The 17913-nt window shown below is 45.2% G+C and overlaps 1 protein-coding gene across 5 annotated transcripts in view; it reads left to right on the top strand.

Moving 5' to 3' along the window:
* FRMD4B (FERM domain containing 4B) overlaps positions 1 to 17913 on the top strand; it is a 163153-nt gene that overhangs the window by 10238 nt on the left and 135002 nt on the right. Inside the window, exon 1 of one of the 5 annotated variants that reach the window (XM_019499741.2) lies at positions 1341 to 1494. The exons of the other annotated variants lie outside the window; for them this stretch is intronic. The gene's annotated coding sequence lies outside the window, so the exon portion shown is untranslated. Of the gene's footprint in view, positions 1 to 1340; positions 1495 to 17913 lie in introns of those variants that run through there. 5 annotated transcript variants of the gene reach the window in all.

The following is a 17913-nucleotide window of genomic DNA, read 5'->3' as shown; positions in this document are numbered from 1 at the left end:
CACACGTACCGAATAACTGGAGCGGAGCCTAGTAGGTGATCTGGGACAATCAGGATTCATTCATGAGTCTTATATTTGACACCCTTGAGGGATACCTTCCTAGGGAATTACTTGAAATGGTGTTATGGGTGATTTTTTTGCAACGTGAGAGTAGGGCCCTTTGTTAGACTTAATTTCATTGTCTAGTGTTCTCTTTTTAATCTAATTGCTTTCTGTGTTAGACTATGTGTCTAGCTTGACTTGGCAGTCCCTTTGCGGCTGTCAGCAAACCAGTAATTCTCCATGTGTGTGTGGTTTTCTTTTTTTTTTTTTTTTTAAAGTAGTACCAGAGAGCTGCAGTCCCAGCTTCTTAAAACAAACACAGCTTAGAGTTAGTGAGTAAGAAAAACCAGACACAAGTGGAGGGAGCAGTGAATGCTCTGGAGATGGGGCAGGGAATGACGAATGCAGATGTGCTATAGGAACCACATTGACTGGAAGTTGGTAATAGAAGGGCTTCTTCACCTATAGATCTGCGGCCAGTCCAGATCAGAAGCAACGAAGTCCTAGCTCTTTGCTCGAAGGACTCCTCTATTCCTACGTCGTCTCAGTGGAAGCAGAGCCGTGGCTAAAGCACTTAGTCAAAGCTGTTTAATGACTTCTGAAGTGATGTTGCATCTTCCTTTTAAACTAGAATCTATATGATTAGCTCCAGTTGCAGCCCTTGTCTGTTTTTGCAGCAGAAATAAAGGATAGTGGAGCCTGAACTGGATTCTTACAGCCATGGGGTACTTTGGGGAGACTTGGCTTGCAACAAGCTGTGTCTTTTTGGTAGACTCAAAGCTCCAGGGCTTTTAATCTGGAATTGGGGCTTTTACTCTCTGCAGCACTGGGATTCATCCAAGAGTTAATAATAATGTGACAGCTGTACAACAGGCTTCTAAAGAGGTATTTTGTAAGTGGTGAATGACCCTTTTGGTACGTAGGGTGATGGTTAGGGAGACTAAATTTGAAATCAAAGTCTAAAGTTTCATTTAGGTTCCCTTGCTTTTTCTAGCCCAATAATTACAGTCCTTGCCATTCTATCTTTTAAGATGGATTTTCCAACTACTAAAAAGCCCCTAATGAATCAATATGTGGTGCCCGGGCTTTTATTAGAATGACTAATATAACCACTAGTGGCAGTGGTTGTAGTCAGTCAGGAAAGAGTGCTCTGAACTGTCTCAGGTGTATAACTGAAAGGAATTGGGGGGTGGAGAGGATTGACATCATTCGCATGATTTTACAGCTCCCAGCTCTAGGCTACGTAGCTGCACAAAACTCTCAGATCCGGAGCAGGATAAGAGAGGGTCCCCAGGGCCTTCCCAGCCTCTGCTCTTATTTGCTGCAAGAAACAGGGAAAAGGAGAACAAATGGCTGCATGGGCACAAATCCAACCACTTTCTCGTTCCGGACGGTGGCTACAGACGCAGAGGAGTGTCTGCGAGGCACGGAGGGATAGCTGCTAGTGCCACGGTGAGTGCCAGCCTCCAGTTTTTATGCAGCAACCTGTTCTTGGTGTGGCCTTTTGTTTTCTTCCTGCTTGTGGCTTGTTTTGAGAGAGGAGAAGACACAGAAGGATATTTTGTTGGGTGCTGTGTGTGTACAAGCATATAGACAGGGCTACGTTAGGTGCTATGTGTGTGGGCAAACCTATAGACAGGACTGAGTTTGTCCAGAGCCTGGAGATGACTACATGACCTCTTTGGTCCCTTGCATCCCTGTTTAGTGTGATATAATAGACATGGATCATGCATAATAACAAAAGCATGGCCATTGTGGTGACATCACGACTGTTTGAAACCAAGCGTGCAAAAGTTTAGAAAAGAAACCCAAAGTTGAAATATCAGCCCCTATTCTTCCTCCCTGACCTTCTGCTTGGACTTGGCACCGACTGGTAGGTGCTCTTGCTAGTGATGTGTAGTGCAACACGTGGATTGCTGCTGTTCTGCAGGGCATAAAGGGACAGTAACAAGCCCCCATTTGGGGTGGTTTGTGAGACCCTTGGGAGCAGATAAGAGTAGATGGTCTGTTTGCATAGGGAGGGGTTTCGTGGGGAGCTGTACGTGCCCTTCTTTCTCCAAAACAAAGCTAAGTCCTGGTACTTCTGAAGAAGCATCTGGCTAGGAGATGTGCAGAGGAGTTAGAGCATCTCTGTGGAAACCCTTTGTCCGGTGGGTTACATTCCCCTTCATGCCCCATGCGGGGGTGAGTCCGCAGCTCCTGGCTACTGAGGCCTCAACACTGGAAAGACTCCAGCTCGGGTCCTGGGGTCAGCTAAGACGTCGACGATTATGCAAGCTGAGCCTTTTGCAGGCCATAGAAGTTTTATAGCCCTCAAGGTCCCTGGTGGGGGATCACTCGACAATGCACCTTTGGGACAGACTGCTTGCATTATAGGGGAAATACTTGACCCATCAGTCCATGTGTGTAGTGCGTCCCTTCCACCCACAGTGATTGTCTTGAGATCAGAAGGTCCCGAGTTCAAACTAGGATTGACACCATCTTGGCTCGGTCTCATGGACATGGGAAGAAAATACCTTCAAGAGGCTTTGAGAAAACAAACTACAGGGAGCTGAGACAAGACTGCTCCAAGCATTTCCTTGCTTTGCGGCATCTTGGGTGGGTGGTTTCTATTACTAGTGTGGGAACTCCTGAAATAAGTGACTTGGTTGGTAAACTGCAATTCTGAGGAATGCAAAAGCAGCTTCCTACCGGACAGGGTAGGTCTGGAAATAAACATCAAAGTAAGAGATGGTCTGTACAGAGCAGCGCAAAGAAGGGCAGTGACAAATATTTGAAGACTGCAAACATCAAGACAGGGTAATACGTGTTTTAAGGAGGAGTAACTGGAGGCAATGGTACACAGGTAAGAAAACAAAATTTGGATCTGGAAGCAGCTAATTTGAAGCAATTGGAGTGGATGCTTCTTAGAGGAATAAGTATGCTGGTCATACAAAAATTTGCAGGAGTATGTGCAAATTAGAGCAGCGGACTTTTGCCAGCGTGTGCAGAGTTTGAAGACTTCAAGACTTCAGAGAGAGAAACCTGGGCATCTGGTTCTGTATTCGGCTTTCAGTAGGTTTCCACTCTGAGATAAATGCAATTAAAGGTAATCTCTCATCTCTGCTGAATCCTATAATGGAGGTAGTGGGTACAGCAAGAACACCATAAAGCGATAAAGTACAGTGTTGAGATGTGGGTATCCTTTGGAAAGGGGAATGAAAATATAATAAAAGCCATTTACTAATTTCTTGTACCTCTCGTGCCTAGCACTGTCTCTCCTTGTGCAGCTAGTTCTGATGCTCGTCATTCATACGATTCATAGTTCGGCCAAAAGCTGTCGGGCTCATGGACAGAGGTGATATCTTCTATTAGACCAGCAAGATTTTTGCAAAAAAATCTCTTTAATTGCAAGCTTTTGGGCACATACACTTGCAATTATATATGTGTGTGTATATATATGTGTGTGTATATATATAATATTTATTATATTATAATAATTATTATATATTATACTAATATTTATTATAGAAAATATTTATTTATTTATTTTCCAAGAATCTTGTTGGTCTAATAAATCACCTCTGTCCACAAGCCCCGACTGCTTTTTCGTCTAGACCAATATGGCTACAACTTGGATACCTGATATTTCAGCCAAGGAATTCTTTCTTTCAGTGTGGTGCTGTACGAGTAGGGAGGCAGTTTGGGAGGAAATAGCCCTCTGGTTAAACCAGCCTCGCCCTTCCATTAACAGGTTTTTAATTTTTTGCTACAGAAATCACAGCATGGTAAACACCAATGCAATTGAAAGAGTTTCTCTCTAAATAAAGTGATGGCACACACAGCTCCTTCTGACGTGGGTGCTACCTGTACCTGTGAAAGGAGGCTGAATCCTGCCGCCGCCTCTTCTTTCCTTCTTAGCACATTTAAGTCAAATCAACGTAAGCCTTGTTTGAGCCAATATAAGAGGCCACGCAGCCTTTTGCACCTTTTTGCTATGCTGTTTTTAAACTAAGCCGTTTGGTTAAACTCATCTTACCCTGCACAGGTGAGACCCAAGTTGCTTTTTTGTGTCTCAGTTCAGCCCTCTTGCAAAACTCAGGAATAACATTCCTCCTGCTTGCGAGGGGGGGGGGGTATCTCCGTATTTTTGTTGTGCTGTAGCTGTGCAAGTGTGAAGCCACAGGATAACGCTTTGAGCAGGTTTTCAGAAGCCATTTTTTCACACTCACGCTTCAGATTCGGACTGGGAGATTTGTGCTATAATTGAATTGCAAGCCTCGGAGCCCATCGGTAACTCCACGCAGTCCTGGTGGCTGCAGTGCAGCTCTGTGTAGGAGCAGGGTTTCTTCACGGTCTACTCAAAAGGGTGTTGTGGGGGTATACTTATCGAGGGGCTGAGACCTGGTAGGAACGAGAGTTGCAGAGGCGCTACACGTACAGGATATTTTTTTTTGCAAATGTGCATTTAATTGGAAAGTCTAATCTTCAGCTTCTCCCCCTCGTTTCTGCCGTGCTGTAGATGACAGCTCTTAGAAAATTCGGACATGCTGCATGCAGTAGCTGACATGGTGTTAGTGTGAACGTGCTGATGAAAGGCAGCTATCTAGAGCAAACGTCAAGGGCCAGATCTGGCATGAGATGCCGCAGCACCCAACCCATGGGGCTCCCCCATGAGTTGGGAAATTTTGGCAGTGGAGGAGCAGTGGCAATTAATACTTCTCCCTACGGGGCTGGGTCACATCCTTTCCTCCTGTAATTTTGGATCAGGGTTGTGCTGTGTCCCCTTCCCCGACATGCCCCTGCTCCCTCCCCCTCCTGGTTGCAGCTGGGCCAAGTCCCTGTGTATCCCCCGCATCCCAGGGCAGCTGGATCAGGGCCAGGCTGCTCCTTTGCCCCGCTCCCTATGTCCCTGCTGAGACCCCCTCCAGGCACTGATCAACCCCCCTGCTGAATCTGGCCTGGGGACCCACTGGGCGCTGCCCATCGGACAAAAGGGTTGATCGCCACGGATTTAGAGATTGTAGGCCAGTTGCTGTCCAAATAATAGTATACATCAGTAATCGCTGCAGACCGGCATTCATTGTGGGGGGGGAGCAGGGGAAGGATTTGTAGCAAAAATCTGAAATGCCATGTCTCTTCCTGTACTGCTTTCCTAATGCTTTGCTGTGATTGCAGCCAGTGGTATGCACTTAAACAGCAATATGTTCACACTGAAGGAACAAAACCTCATAAAGAAAGGCCGTGGGAGCACTTCTGACCCCGTGAAGTCCGAGTTTGGCCATTGACTTTAATGAGCCAGGGTTTCACCCCCATAGATCAGCGTCCCTGAGAGTCACCTTGCTACCCGGGGCCGCATTGTTCCTGCAATAAACTTCATCCAGGCAGATCCTATTACAGCACCGGAGCCATAGAAACCTTTACTTTTAACTATGTCTGGTTTCATGACTAATGCTTCCTTGGCATGAGTTTCTGCATTTACGCTTTTAGAGCTGAGATCAGGATCGATGTGATGCCTTCTGCCCCGTGCCACCGCACATTGTGTGGCACCGCATGCTCATTTGAGCTACATGAAAGCATCTGGTAATCGGGATTGGGTTTCCCTGTGTGGATGGGGTTGGGGATTATGGCTTTCAAAGAACAGTTAAAGGAAGCAGTTTGCTAAACTCGTAATCTCATTTGTACGGCATTGGGGATACAGAAAGGGAAGTTTCCTTCCTAATCCCTGTCTCAGGAAAAAAAACATATTTCTTCTTTTAATAGTGCTTGGCAAGCTGTCACCAAGCCAGACTCCAATCTCAGAGTTTTTATTAAGAAAGAGAGGCAGGAGATGGAAAGCAGGCGATTATTATGATGTGCCTGACTGTTAAAACCTGTGCTCAGGACTAAGATGCTGTTGTTTTCCAAAAGAAATGGTCTCGATTAGAGCAAGAGCAGAGGGAGATTTTTTTCCTGCAGATGATTGTCTTGTGTTTCACCGAGGGATCAAGGCTTCATCTCTCTGTCTCCTAGCACGAGCTAAAGAAAAGAAATGAGAACATGTTCCACATATATGATGGAGGTACTCCAGTCAGTTAGAGATGGCAAGGGCAGATTTCTACATCAAGACCATATAAATCCTAAGAAGGGTTATCATCCTGGGGGCTGTGATCATGTCTCTGCTGCTGATGTGTGCAAAAAGGGGCTGGAGGGTTGCTTATATATTAAAATGCAATGTCTGGATACTTCTGGATGGTGCTGATACCCTAAAAGGGAGGGAAGAATTAGAAGCGAGATCGAGGGGATTGTATTTGTAGGACAGAGCTGTTGAAAGGGGCTTTTCCCCCGCTAAGAAATAACTATCCCAAAGCATAGTAATCCCTTTTCCTAGAAAATAAAGGCCACAGGGTTCCCAACAAGTACATGACCTTTTTGCTGATCATCTGGGAGCCTGGATAAACTACCAGTGCTTCTGTATTGTAGTCAGCCTTTTGCATTTGGTAACTTGCAAATGTCTTAAAATTTGAGATGCCTTAACCAGGAAGCATAACATTTTCCTCTTCACATCGGCAGAGGTGATAATCTGCAAATCTGAAGTCAGGAGGGAGAGTTGAGTCGGAATCGGCTTGGATCAGTGCTCCAGTTGCTCTCCTGTCCTGTGTGTGGCAGTGGCCAAAGCCAGCAGCTTCAGAAAAAGGTTGGAGAAGCCATGCAGTTAGGACATCATTGGTGCATGGGTTTTTTTCCTAACTGCTGCTGGGATGCACACACATTGCTTAAATTCCTTCCAAAATTCTCGGTTTTAGTTAGGCAAACAAGGTTCTTTGGTTAAAACTGAGATCTTTTATTAGACCAACTCAAATAGTTGGACAAATTATTTTGGATATAAATACCCTTCGTCGGGCTGAACGAGCCTTGTTCTTATAAGGGCCATGTATTCTGGCCCCACTGCCTTTGGTGTGAGGTGGATGGGCAGGCCCTTTGGCCTTGTACAGCCCCTCAGGAGAGTTGTCTTCTCCCCACTTTAGAGATGGGCGAGTGGGGCATCAGAAACGTGCAGCAGCTTGGCCACGGTCACAAAGAAGTCTGTGGCAGAGCTAAATTTGCATCCCATGTCGGTGAATGCCCAGCACCCATCTTTAACCAAAGATTTCCTATCCCATTTAGATTGCTCTGCCCAGTGTCTTGATGCATGGACAGCATTTCCAACCGGTTATCACAGAAGGGACTGCAGTCATTTTCTAGTTGGTGTATAGCATAGAAGAGACTTGGGATACTGCAGATACTATGCTGTGGGAATTTTGGCTTTTTTGATGAGATGAACATACATGCACGCTGTGGGAGTGTGAGGAGGAGGGTCCTCTCCCAATGCGCAGAAGAGCTGAGAGAGCTTGTTTCCAGGATGTTGCTCCAGAAAACACCTCTGTGGTTGCTCATACACTGGGGTTGGAAAGGCTTTAAGTCTATGGACCTTGTGAGACTTGAGGCTAAAAGGGGACTATTTGATATTGCAGTGGCCAGGAGCAGAGTTAGGTGCTGATTATTACAATAAAGGCAGCAGTGTATTTCATAGCAGAAATGTCTGTAGAGATTCCTATAAAGAACAAAATGAGTTGAGGCTGGTTATGTTTTCTTACCACGTGCTGTCTTCCCTCCCCTCCTCCTTTTTTTTGACAGCTTTTCATCCGAGATGGGATTTAGCTGATAATAGGCATTACCATAGTAAGTACATTGTGTTTGAGCTCACCTCTGCTTTTCTTCCTGCTGAAAATGTAAATGGCTCGGTTACAAATCTGGGAGAAAAAGGGGTTTCCAGTAGGGACAGCAAATGACCCTTGACTTGAAATAGCCCTGAGGGGAGCTGCTGTAATAGCTATGGTGGAGAAACAATGGCTTGCCTTCACTTGCAGATCCTAATGCTCCTATAAACAGTATTTAGTGTGGGACGTGCTATCTGATCATGTTAACAACGGCAGCCATATAACTTGGCCTCCAGTTTTCTGGACCTGAATACAGCAAGAGTGAAAGTTTGTATTAGCAGCATCTGTTCATGTGAATGCAGATGGCAAAACAGAGGAAGGTGGACTTCTCCCTTTGGTTTTACAGCTACATGCAAAAGCTTGTGCTGTCCTGCTTTGGAGTCTAACTTGATTTCTTAAAACATGTGGGTGGAGAAAAGGAGCCCAAATCTCTTACTAAACTTGCACCTTGTGGTTGCTTGTTTGAGGCAAAGTAGGGTATCTGGACATGCCATGTAGCCTGGTCTTTCAACCTTCATATACATATATATTGTCAGTTCTGTCGTAGGCTGAGAATCAGGATTGAACCCAGGGTCTTTCCCACCAAAACCACCCTCTCCCAGTGCAGGGGTTCCCAGCCAGGAGCCATCATGCCCAGTGGGGTGATAGCACTCATGAGTTGGGTCACAGGCCAGACTGAAACTCAATTTATAACAGGATTGGATAGGAAATGAGCCTGTGAGCCTGGAAATGAGGTCACCATGTGGGAAAAGTTTGGGAGCAACCCCTGTAGAGTGTGAGCTGAGAGTAACTTGCTTTGGCTGGTTGTGTTTTCCTATCCTTGGTATTCTCTTACAAGGGACATGCAATTTGCTCTGAGTGCATGTTACATTGGTGAGTGCAACGGTGTGCTTCATTTGTGTGCATAAGTCTATGATTGCACTGTAAGCCCCTGGGCATTGTGTGCACACATGTCCAGTAATGTATCTATCTGCCCATTTGCACACGCCAGCAAGAATTTTCCATGCAACTGGGACATGTGCTTAGTGTGCATTGGACACACTATTTTTGGCATGTGCCTCTCCCCTTGGCACTTTGAAAAATGGTCTTTAAATGCCCAGGAATCGTAAATGTGGCATGAATCTTTAAGGCTTTTGGGAGCAGTAACACGGTTATAGAAGGATAAAATGTAAGTTGGTCTCATCAGAGCTATGTATTAAAGCTGAAACCCTGTCAAGCTCTCTGCTTCTGGAAGTTCAGAGTAACCCGGGAATATGAGTCATTTATGGTTGTCCGTCAAATTTGTGACTGTTGGGGACTAAGTGCACAACCAGGACTCCAAAGAAAGTAGCATAGAGCCGTGAGTTTTTTAATCTGAATTTAGGGTCAAACTTTGGAGGTGTTTCTGTTGGGGGATTTTGTTTTCCTTGTTTATGTGGGTCATTTGCTAGAAAGAGAGGTGGACTTGGGGGAGCTTTGCCCCATTTCGTTCAGGGGTAAACTGCCCAAGTTCAACTCTCAGTGTAGGGTAGTACAGGTGGTGGGATGGTTACTCTGGAGTGACTGAGGCATGATAAGTCCTGCCCTCTGTTAACTCTTGGCACAAGATTGGCAATAATTGTATATAGGGTGGCATGGAAGTGACTAAGTGGACTGGTAGGAAGGCTTGGGAATTGCAGCTTGAAAAGATCAGTAAAGAGGGTATTTTAATACAACGCATTCTAACTCCTAATGAAATAAAAATTCCAGTTTCCGCTGATGGGTGAAGGGAAGTCATGTGTCTTTCATGTCATGTCTGGTGATCCCTGGCTAGTTTTAATAAGTGCATTTTTTATGCTCTCGGGTGTTTCACTTGGTGGAACAATTGTAGAAAAATAACGGTGTTGCTTCCAGAGGGGAGAGGACAATGTGACTAGCCATGATATGTCTATTAAATTAGTGGCTATTGCTGTGAAAAATACTCCTTTCTCTCACCAGGATGTTCCCCTGAGTTACAAGCACCATTTCCTGCGTGCTACTCCATACAGAAAGTGCCACTATCAGAACAGGTCTTGTTCACATCCTTTACTTTTGCACTTGGCTGTGCTGAATGAACCGTTCCTTTCTGTGGTTTCCATTGTGCGGGATAGTGCATCTCTTCTGCAGCATCTCTTGCCATTTCCTGGCTCTCCAGAATAACCTGGAAATACATCAAGGCAAATTTGTCCCCTCTTCTTCCCATCCCCTGCCTTCTTTGGAGGTCATACAAACCTCTCGGCTTCATGTGTCCTCCAGATAAAGGGAAGCTGCCATTATGTAGGGCCGATTCGGACCAAGCGGGCAGAGGTGCTGCCATGCTGGAGGGCACCCGTGTTTGTTTTAAAACTGGACCTGCCAATCTCGGCGGTTAAATCTTCACCATTATTAAGGCAGGGCAGGAATTACGAATAGGAGATGCATCTGAGAGCAAAGTTTCTTTTATAAAGATAATTAACCCGTGATGCTCTGCCTGCTTTAAATCATAAGGGCAGCGCTCCCGGCTGCAGTAGTTCAGGGTGCATCGGCGTTTCATTTCCTCCCCTTGCCCCATAGTCCAATCTACCGCTCGCATAACTTGCCCGAGCGCTGTTGACTTGAGCTGCATCCGCAGGTAGGGGCTGAACGCTTGGCTGTGCTTTTCTTCTGCTGGGAGAGCAAATGTCAAATATCTTGCCAGCCAGCTAGAGCCGTTGTGTGCCGTGGAGAGAAAGAAAAGTGTCCTCGTGCCGTTCTTGTCTGAGCTCCATGGGGCCGTCTCCAGTGAATCATCCTGTGCCTTGACAGGAAGATAATGCTGGGTTAATTCAGAGTGGGTTTTGTTCTGTTTTACTGGAGCTGTCTGGGCGGTAGCATAAAAATTTACACTGCTACTTGCTTGCTTGGTTTAATACATGTTGCTGGCCCTTAATAATCCAACCCACAGTGAAATATGTAGCATAATAGCACATGCGGGTGGAGCACAATGGGACTCGTGCGCTCTTTCATCTGTGTGTGTGGGATTTACACCTTCGGGAAAGGAGCTCTGCAAGAGTTGTGTATGTTGATGGCACAACAGAGACCTAATTACGGGCCTGTTCTCCTCCTCTGTCCCAGCTGTGCTACCCGATTGTGTGCATCCACACTGAAATTTGGGTTCCCGGAGGAATTGTTCTATGCAATTATAGATATTTTAATGATGTTACGCCGCTAAAGCTGAAGAGGGAGAGACTTTCCTGTGTTCTTTTGCCCTTTGCTACGTGTTCCCCCTTTGATGAAGGCATCTGTGGGTTTTCAGATTGTGCTTTTAAAACTTTCTTTTTCCCCATTTCTTATTTTCCTCTTGAAAACCTCAGAGACTTTTGCCTCTGCAAGGTCAAACCCTGTGCTGTTAGCAGGAGATATGCTTTATGTTCCTCGGGTCCGAGTTTCAGAAGTCAGGCAGTCTCTTCCAGCCAGTCTTTTCTGTTATTAATATCTCTTTTTTTACTTTTTTTTGAACATTTTTTTTTTTTTAAATCACTTGCAACATGTTCTTCAAATTCCCCACAGAAAGGCCGGCTTTAAATAGAAGTTCCCCTGGGGAGTTTCTGAAGTACTAAGCTTAATACCACCAAAGACTGTGAAATAAGGAGGGGGAGAAATCTACATGTTAAATCTCTGGTAAAGCAGAAGTGGAGCCCCTTGAGTGGCTCTAATGCAGGATGATGGATGAGGACCTAGTAAAAGAGACATTTGGACTTTTAAATAAGTAAGTACTTTCCTTCACCGAGCATTTGTTGACACTAATCCAGAAAAGCAATATTGTGAACACGGCCTGTTCTTGCAACCCTCCCTCCCTTATTAAATGAGCAGAATAACAATTGTGCAGTGACTGATGCTGTAGGTGAAAGAATTGGAGCTGCATTTCAACATCCATCAAACAAAGAAAGTCTGACTGACAGACAGACAGATACAGCAACCGCATGACTCTTCTGCCCTCCAATTCCTGATATAAAATGTAGTAACTGAAATGAGAAGCCGGGCTCTGGAATATATCTATTTTTCCTCGCTCAATGCAATCCTACACTGCAGTGGACGTGTGTTGGGATAGCCCAAATTATGCAGCCCCAAGATAAAGGCATTAAATCTTCTGTACTTTCTTGCACGTTCATATGTCTGCTCTCAGTTTGCTTTTGCAAGGAGCTATTAGCCAGCCTGTGTTGTTAGGTTATGTAGCAACACCAATTCAAGCATCCTCTGAGACTGGTCTTTTAACTGAGATTATGCCAGTTGCTTGGTATTCGGAGTCAGTAAGGCATTAAAGCATTTTACAACTTGTCTGCTGAGATTGAAGAGTGTCCTTCTACCACCGAATTGAGCAACCGGTGGGAAGGGAGGGTTGCTGGCATCCTGAACTGGGGCGCACAGGGGTATAGAGCAAAGTACCACAGGCTAGGTCCTCACCTGGCATGAGTAGCTGGTGCCTTGTGTTGTTCTCTGCTCACCTATTTCAGCTGAGACTCTGAGCTGTGGTCCATCCTGGCATCAGTAAGACGTGTGTCGTTCCACTTCAGCATGAGGTGTGACCTGTTGTTTTTTAATAATCCTTGCTCCAAAAAGTTCCTTTACAGGTTGGTTCCTTTGCTACCTGTGCCTCGGTCTATAGGTAGGGCCTCTGAGATTCATTGACAAAAGACATTGGACCTCTCTTAGACTGGCTTTTTCATAGACCCATGTTCAAGGTGCAAGTTATAGGCAGGTGAGGCATTTAGGGGGAATATGCCCAGAAAATTAAATCCGAACAAGTGTCTAGAGAGCACTGTACTAGCGTACAGAGAACAAAGCCACATTATCCTTCTTATTGCCATCGGAAGTCAGAAATCCTCGTCAACGTGGTCCTCAGCTGTTGTTTCTAGTTGAATTATAGGTGCAATCATTCTCCTAGATTGAAACGAAGTTGCTTGAATGCAAGACAACGTGATCACATCTTCAAATTACTGACTTCGTTTCTCCTTGGGCTAGCTTGGATATGTCTAAATTTAATTACTAAATCTCCCTAAGCTACTTGAGTTTTAAATGTCATGCCATAATTTTATCCCGAGTGATGTTAACTTCTCAAGGTTAATCTTTTCATGGGAGAATAATTTTTCCCATAGAAAAAAGACTGGAAAAAATATACCTATGTGTCTTTTTTTTAACAGATGGGGTAAGAGTGGTGTTTTGGTTTTTTTTTTTTCTTCCGGAGACACTCAGTGGGATCTGAAGCTGTTAAGTTTTCTTGGCTGGTGCGTCTCATTTTGGAGACCCAGGAAAGAATATAACATGTCAAGCCACTTCTTTGGTGATAACAGCAAAGTGTCTTTTCTTGAGCGGCTGTGTCGAATCAAACGTGCGGGTCTTAGGAAAGGCAGTAGGGAAGCTGTCTGTATTGCACGTGCTGGTGAGAAGAGCAAGGGCTTACCAACCCAGGTGAAAAATTCCCCTGGCTGCTAATCCCGAACGGTAACACTGCTGTGTTGCGTGAAGTGCCGTGACTTGTTGACATCCTATTTTCATCTCATTGCCATGTTCCACTACTTACCTACCTAGGCTAATCTGTAAGGAAATGTGTAATTTGGCCTTTCATATTGAGACAGAAGCAATGGGATAGTACTCCTGCAAAGTGCAGGCCCAGATCAGCACGCCTGGCTGCCTGGGACTCCGACTCTCCTGCTTCCATGGCATTTGGGTGTAGACATTTGTGCGTAGTTAGACATCCAGCCCTCATGAAGTAAACACAAGTAGCCGTTGATCATGTGCTTCATTCTTGGAACCCAAAATCTTGTTTGTTCCTAAAACTGGAGACTCCTCATTGGGCAGAATAGTTGCCCACTGGGAAAACCTGACGTATTAAGCCTGCTTTTAAGCTGTAAGGGAGAAACAGCTGATTGTAGCATGTCATAATCTTAAAACGAATCTCCAGCCAGAGCCTCGTAAGACCAATAGCAAGACTTATGCTCATGTCCAGTAGAAAGAATCATTTCTGTTGTAGGGTGGCATTTGCGTGCTGTGTAAATGCAGATATCATTTATATGCTGGAATATATCAAGATATCTGCTTGCTTTAATTGAAAGTGGCTTTCTTGCTGGCAGCAAGCAATCTTGTTTTCTGCTATAAATAATAAACTGATTTTTCTGCAAAACTAGTCTCTTCAGGGAATACAGATCAAGAATATTCCCAGGGTTTTGGAGTCTTTAATCCGTTGCACAGCTGGGTGGGCGTCAGTATTTTTTATCTGGAACGGTGGCTTGGAGTTCAGCTCTGCGGAAGGGTATGTTGCGATGCTATTTATTTTAAATGATGTGAAACCATAGTGGAACTGCTATGTATTTTCATCTCTAAACCAGCTAAGTATTAAACGAGTCTGTGTGCCACTTCCCACCCATCACTTTGAGTGCTTCTCTCCCAAGGGTGTTGCGAGAATAAATGGTAGTCTTGCAAATAAGTGCTTGGGTGTTCTCTATCTCTTCCCTTCCCCATCTGCATTTCTCAAACTCTGAAAAGGCAGAAGACAGGCCAGGTTCTTTGGGTAGATGTGATATCTTTTATTAGATGAACTGAGTAATTAGAGAAAAGTTTTTTGAAAGCTTTCGGGCTCAATCGCCCTTCTTCAGACATTTTCCGCTGTTTAAGCATGAGACTGACGGTTCTGGGTGCTTTTCACAACGGTGACAGTGATTTGTGCTATTTGGTCTTGGACGGTCCCGTTCATCGCTATCTGTTAGCCTTTTTGCTAGTAAAACGAGGATAATCGAACATGTCTCTCTCAGATCTTAATTAAAAGGTTTGCAGAGCAGTTTTTGTGATTTTGTCTGACCAAGTATAATCATTATTATTAGACGGCTATAACTGGTGTTGATTTTTATTTATTTATTTTTTTTAATAACACTTCTAACGGTGGGGGGGAAGGTTACCCTGACTCTGCTCTGAGGAGAAAGGCCCTCGAATGGCATTCAGTCATGCCTTTGCAGATGCATGTGTGTGTTAAGTATCCAGGTGGTAGACGTATTGGTCTAGAGGCAAAAGGAATCGGGACTCGTGGTAGAGGTGATATCTTGTTTTAAACCAACTAGATTTTTGCAAGCAAAAAACCTATTTTTAATTGCAAGCTTTTGGGCACGAGCACCCTTCTTCAGGCACAGAAGAACTTTTACAATCTTTTCTTCTATGCCTGAAGAAGGGTACTTATGCCCGAAAGTTTGCAATTATTTATTTTTTTTCCAAAAATCTAGTTGGTCTAATAAAAGATATCACCTCTACCAGGAGCGCGGATTCCTTGTGTGTGCGTTAGGCTTTGAGTTGTGGTTGATCTGTTTTCATTGGGTCCTGACTGCCGCAGAGCTCTTAAGAAGTCACTCCAGGGTACTGAAAACTTAGCCTGGGCTATCAGATGTGATAGAGAGAGATGGTGATATTGTTTTCATATTTTCCTGTAAGCATCTTAGAGCAGATAAGGATGCTACTGTGCCCTGGATTAAAAATTGGACTCTGTCTGCAACTGAGCTAAATGGTTTTAGAGGACTTTGACAAATTAGAATACTTCAGAGTTACCTGAAATGCACCTTGATGAACCTATAATATTTCTGCTCCTTTCTCATTAAAGTAACTCGCCATCTGGGCCAAACTGAGCTCTGGGATATGGTAGCATTTAAGATCCAGTTTATTACTGAACATTTTCCATGACTTTCTCTTTGTGTGTTATTGGTAAAATCCGGATGTCTGTCCTGCATCCTTGCTGAGTACCTCTGACAGTGTTGGGTTTTTTTCCAGTGATATTTTGCATCTGATGCATAGATGCATTTCTGTTCTCTGCCCTGACAGATGGGGCCAGGTGTGAACTTCTTTTTGAGCCACGTAACACAGAGTTAGAAATGGGTGAAGGGGTCAAGTGTCTAGATATTCTGGTGAAACCCTTAAAAAGGTTTTCTGACAAATAGACAGGCAAGATTCTTTGGGTAGATGTGAGGGCAGGGGTTGTTTTATTAGACCATATAGTTGGCCAAGAGTTTTTAGAAAGCTTTCCGGCGCAGTCGCCCTTTGTCGGGCATAGGGAGTCTGTCTTTCTGACAAATATTCACTTCAGCCAGCAATACTTGGACTGAGCTTAAAATACAAGGTTTGTGTGATGTTTGGTGTGGAAATGACTGCCTGGTGCCTCATTCACGAGATCTCGGGGTAAAATTCAGTCACTGGAGTTAACCAAGTGTCATTTGCACTGAAGTTGCATCTGCTTGTGCACGGCTTTGATTTCATTCCCTAGAAGCTGGAGACAGAAAGGACTTTCATTGGGACTCGGGTTGTCTCACTGCCCATGTGGAGTTGGGAAAGCGCGCGTTTAATGGAAAGAGATTTTTAGGCTAAAGCCTGAAATAGTGCAAATCAGTCACTTAAATGGCTCAGCCCTGACTTACACCAGCCGAGGGGTCTAGTCCATTATCAGGTAGCAAATATGTAATAAGGCCAGGATAACTGTTGGATGATCGGTGCCTATGCTGGGTGACTTGCCCTCAGACCAGAGGTTAAAATCTGCCCAGACTCTGCTTCTGCAGAAGGGCTGTTCTGTATCTGAAGTAAAAAGTCCTTCCTGATCTCCATCTAGTAGGATCTGTTTCTGCCCTGAAGCATGAACTCTAATTATCCACATTGCTGCAGCCTACTTCTGCCGTTTGCTGAGCAAGCTGACTTTCAAGGAGCCTCTCGCGGCATAACGAGCCACCTGTCTCTTATTATCAGAAGCCAGAAAGGGACAAGCCTGCCTGATAAATATGGTTCAGTTGCTATGAAATTGCTGCAAGCTGAAGGAGCCTTCTGGAGATTGACATGCAAATGAGGCCGCAAACCTCCCACTTTGCTTCCCAATTGCTGGGAGAAAACCAGAGGCACAAAGCTATATCCACTGCTCCCTTTCGCACATCTCCAGCAGATGTGTCAGGCGGTGCGGAGAGATGGACAGTCCAGTATGTGAAGCTGGGGCTTTGCATCCTGGCCTTTCATGCCAGATGCTTGTTACAGGGAATAGGGATGTCATTGTCTCCAGTCTGGCTTGCTTTCTGGAAAGGTAATCGGCTAGAGCCATCCACACTCGCCTTTTCACAAGAATATCCTGACAGTGCTACATTAATCCCGCGCCATGTGGTGAGCCCCTTGGTGAGAAGATCTCACTTTCTGAATTCCCTTTACCCCAGGGGCAGAAATGCTGCACAGATCGGTAACCAGCTGCTCTGCTCGCTCACATCTTGGGGGCCCCTCCTCTCCGCTATATATGTGTGTACACATGCATATGTGTGCATGCACGCGCACATGTGTGTGCGTACATGTGTTCACAGCCTGCCAGCACTGGATTTTGAATGCCCGCCAGATGGACAGACTGGATTTTAATGTGAAATAAATGCAGTGCCTGCAATCACAAACATGATGAGTGCAATTTTCCAGCCCCTAAGCAGGGCTGAATGGGTTGAGACATATTAGAGGTGACGCTGTCTTGTATCGCAGTGTGAAAGCCCTTTGCTTGCATTGCAGGGCTATAAATGTTTATCAGATTTTTGAGAGCTTTGATCCGAGGGAAGAGCCCTACAGTAAAGAAAATGAGATTTTCTGACCGTCTGGAAATCAAAGTGGAGCCAAAAGCATCGGGCCAAATTAATCCCTTCTAGTTAAAGCTTGCCAGTAATACTGTATAAATGCTTCCGCCCCAACAGGGATTAGGCCCGAACGCGGAGCTGGAGGGGGCTTTCGGGCTGTTCCCCGTTACATAACAGTCATGTGGACAGGCATGGGCAGACTGGCAGGTGGGAGATTGGGCAGAGATGGTGCTCAGGGCATGGCGAAATGGGATGACCAAGATGAGAGAGGAAGCTAAGGGAGAGACCGAACAGAAGTGGAAAGCAAGTTGGGATCGCGCTGACTGATGAGCAGCAAGGTGAAGCAGGAAATGAATGGCAGCGCAGGGCTGGCAGCTTGCATCCAGGATTGCCCCTTTCCTTGAATTGTCAAATTGAGGGTGGTAGCTGTCCCCAGAAACACAGCCTTGCTCTCTTGTCTCTGCTGAGACGGGTCAGGGCTGCCAGAGGATTCACGTCCCATTTCCCCCTCCCGTCTATTCCCTTCCCCTCCCGGAGTCTCGGCCCTGCCCTTGGAAAGCCGGGGCTGCTGCAGGAGT

This window comes from Alligator mississippiensis, chromosome 12, assembly GCF_030867095.1.
Source record: "Alligator mississippiensis isolate rAllMis1 chromosome 12, rAllMis1, whole genome shotgun sequence".
Classification (NCBI taxonomy): domain Eukaryota; kingdom Metazoa; phylum Chordata; order Crocodylia; family Alligatoridae; genus Alligator; species Alligator mississippiensis.
Note: the sequence above shows the minus strand (reverse complement) of the source record. Positions and strands in the feature narration are given on the sequence as shown.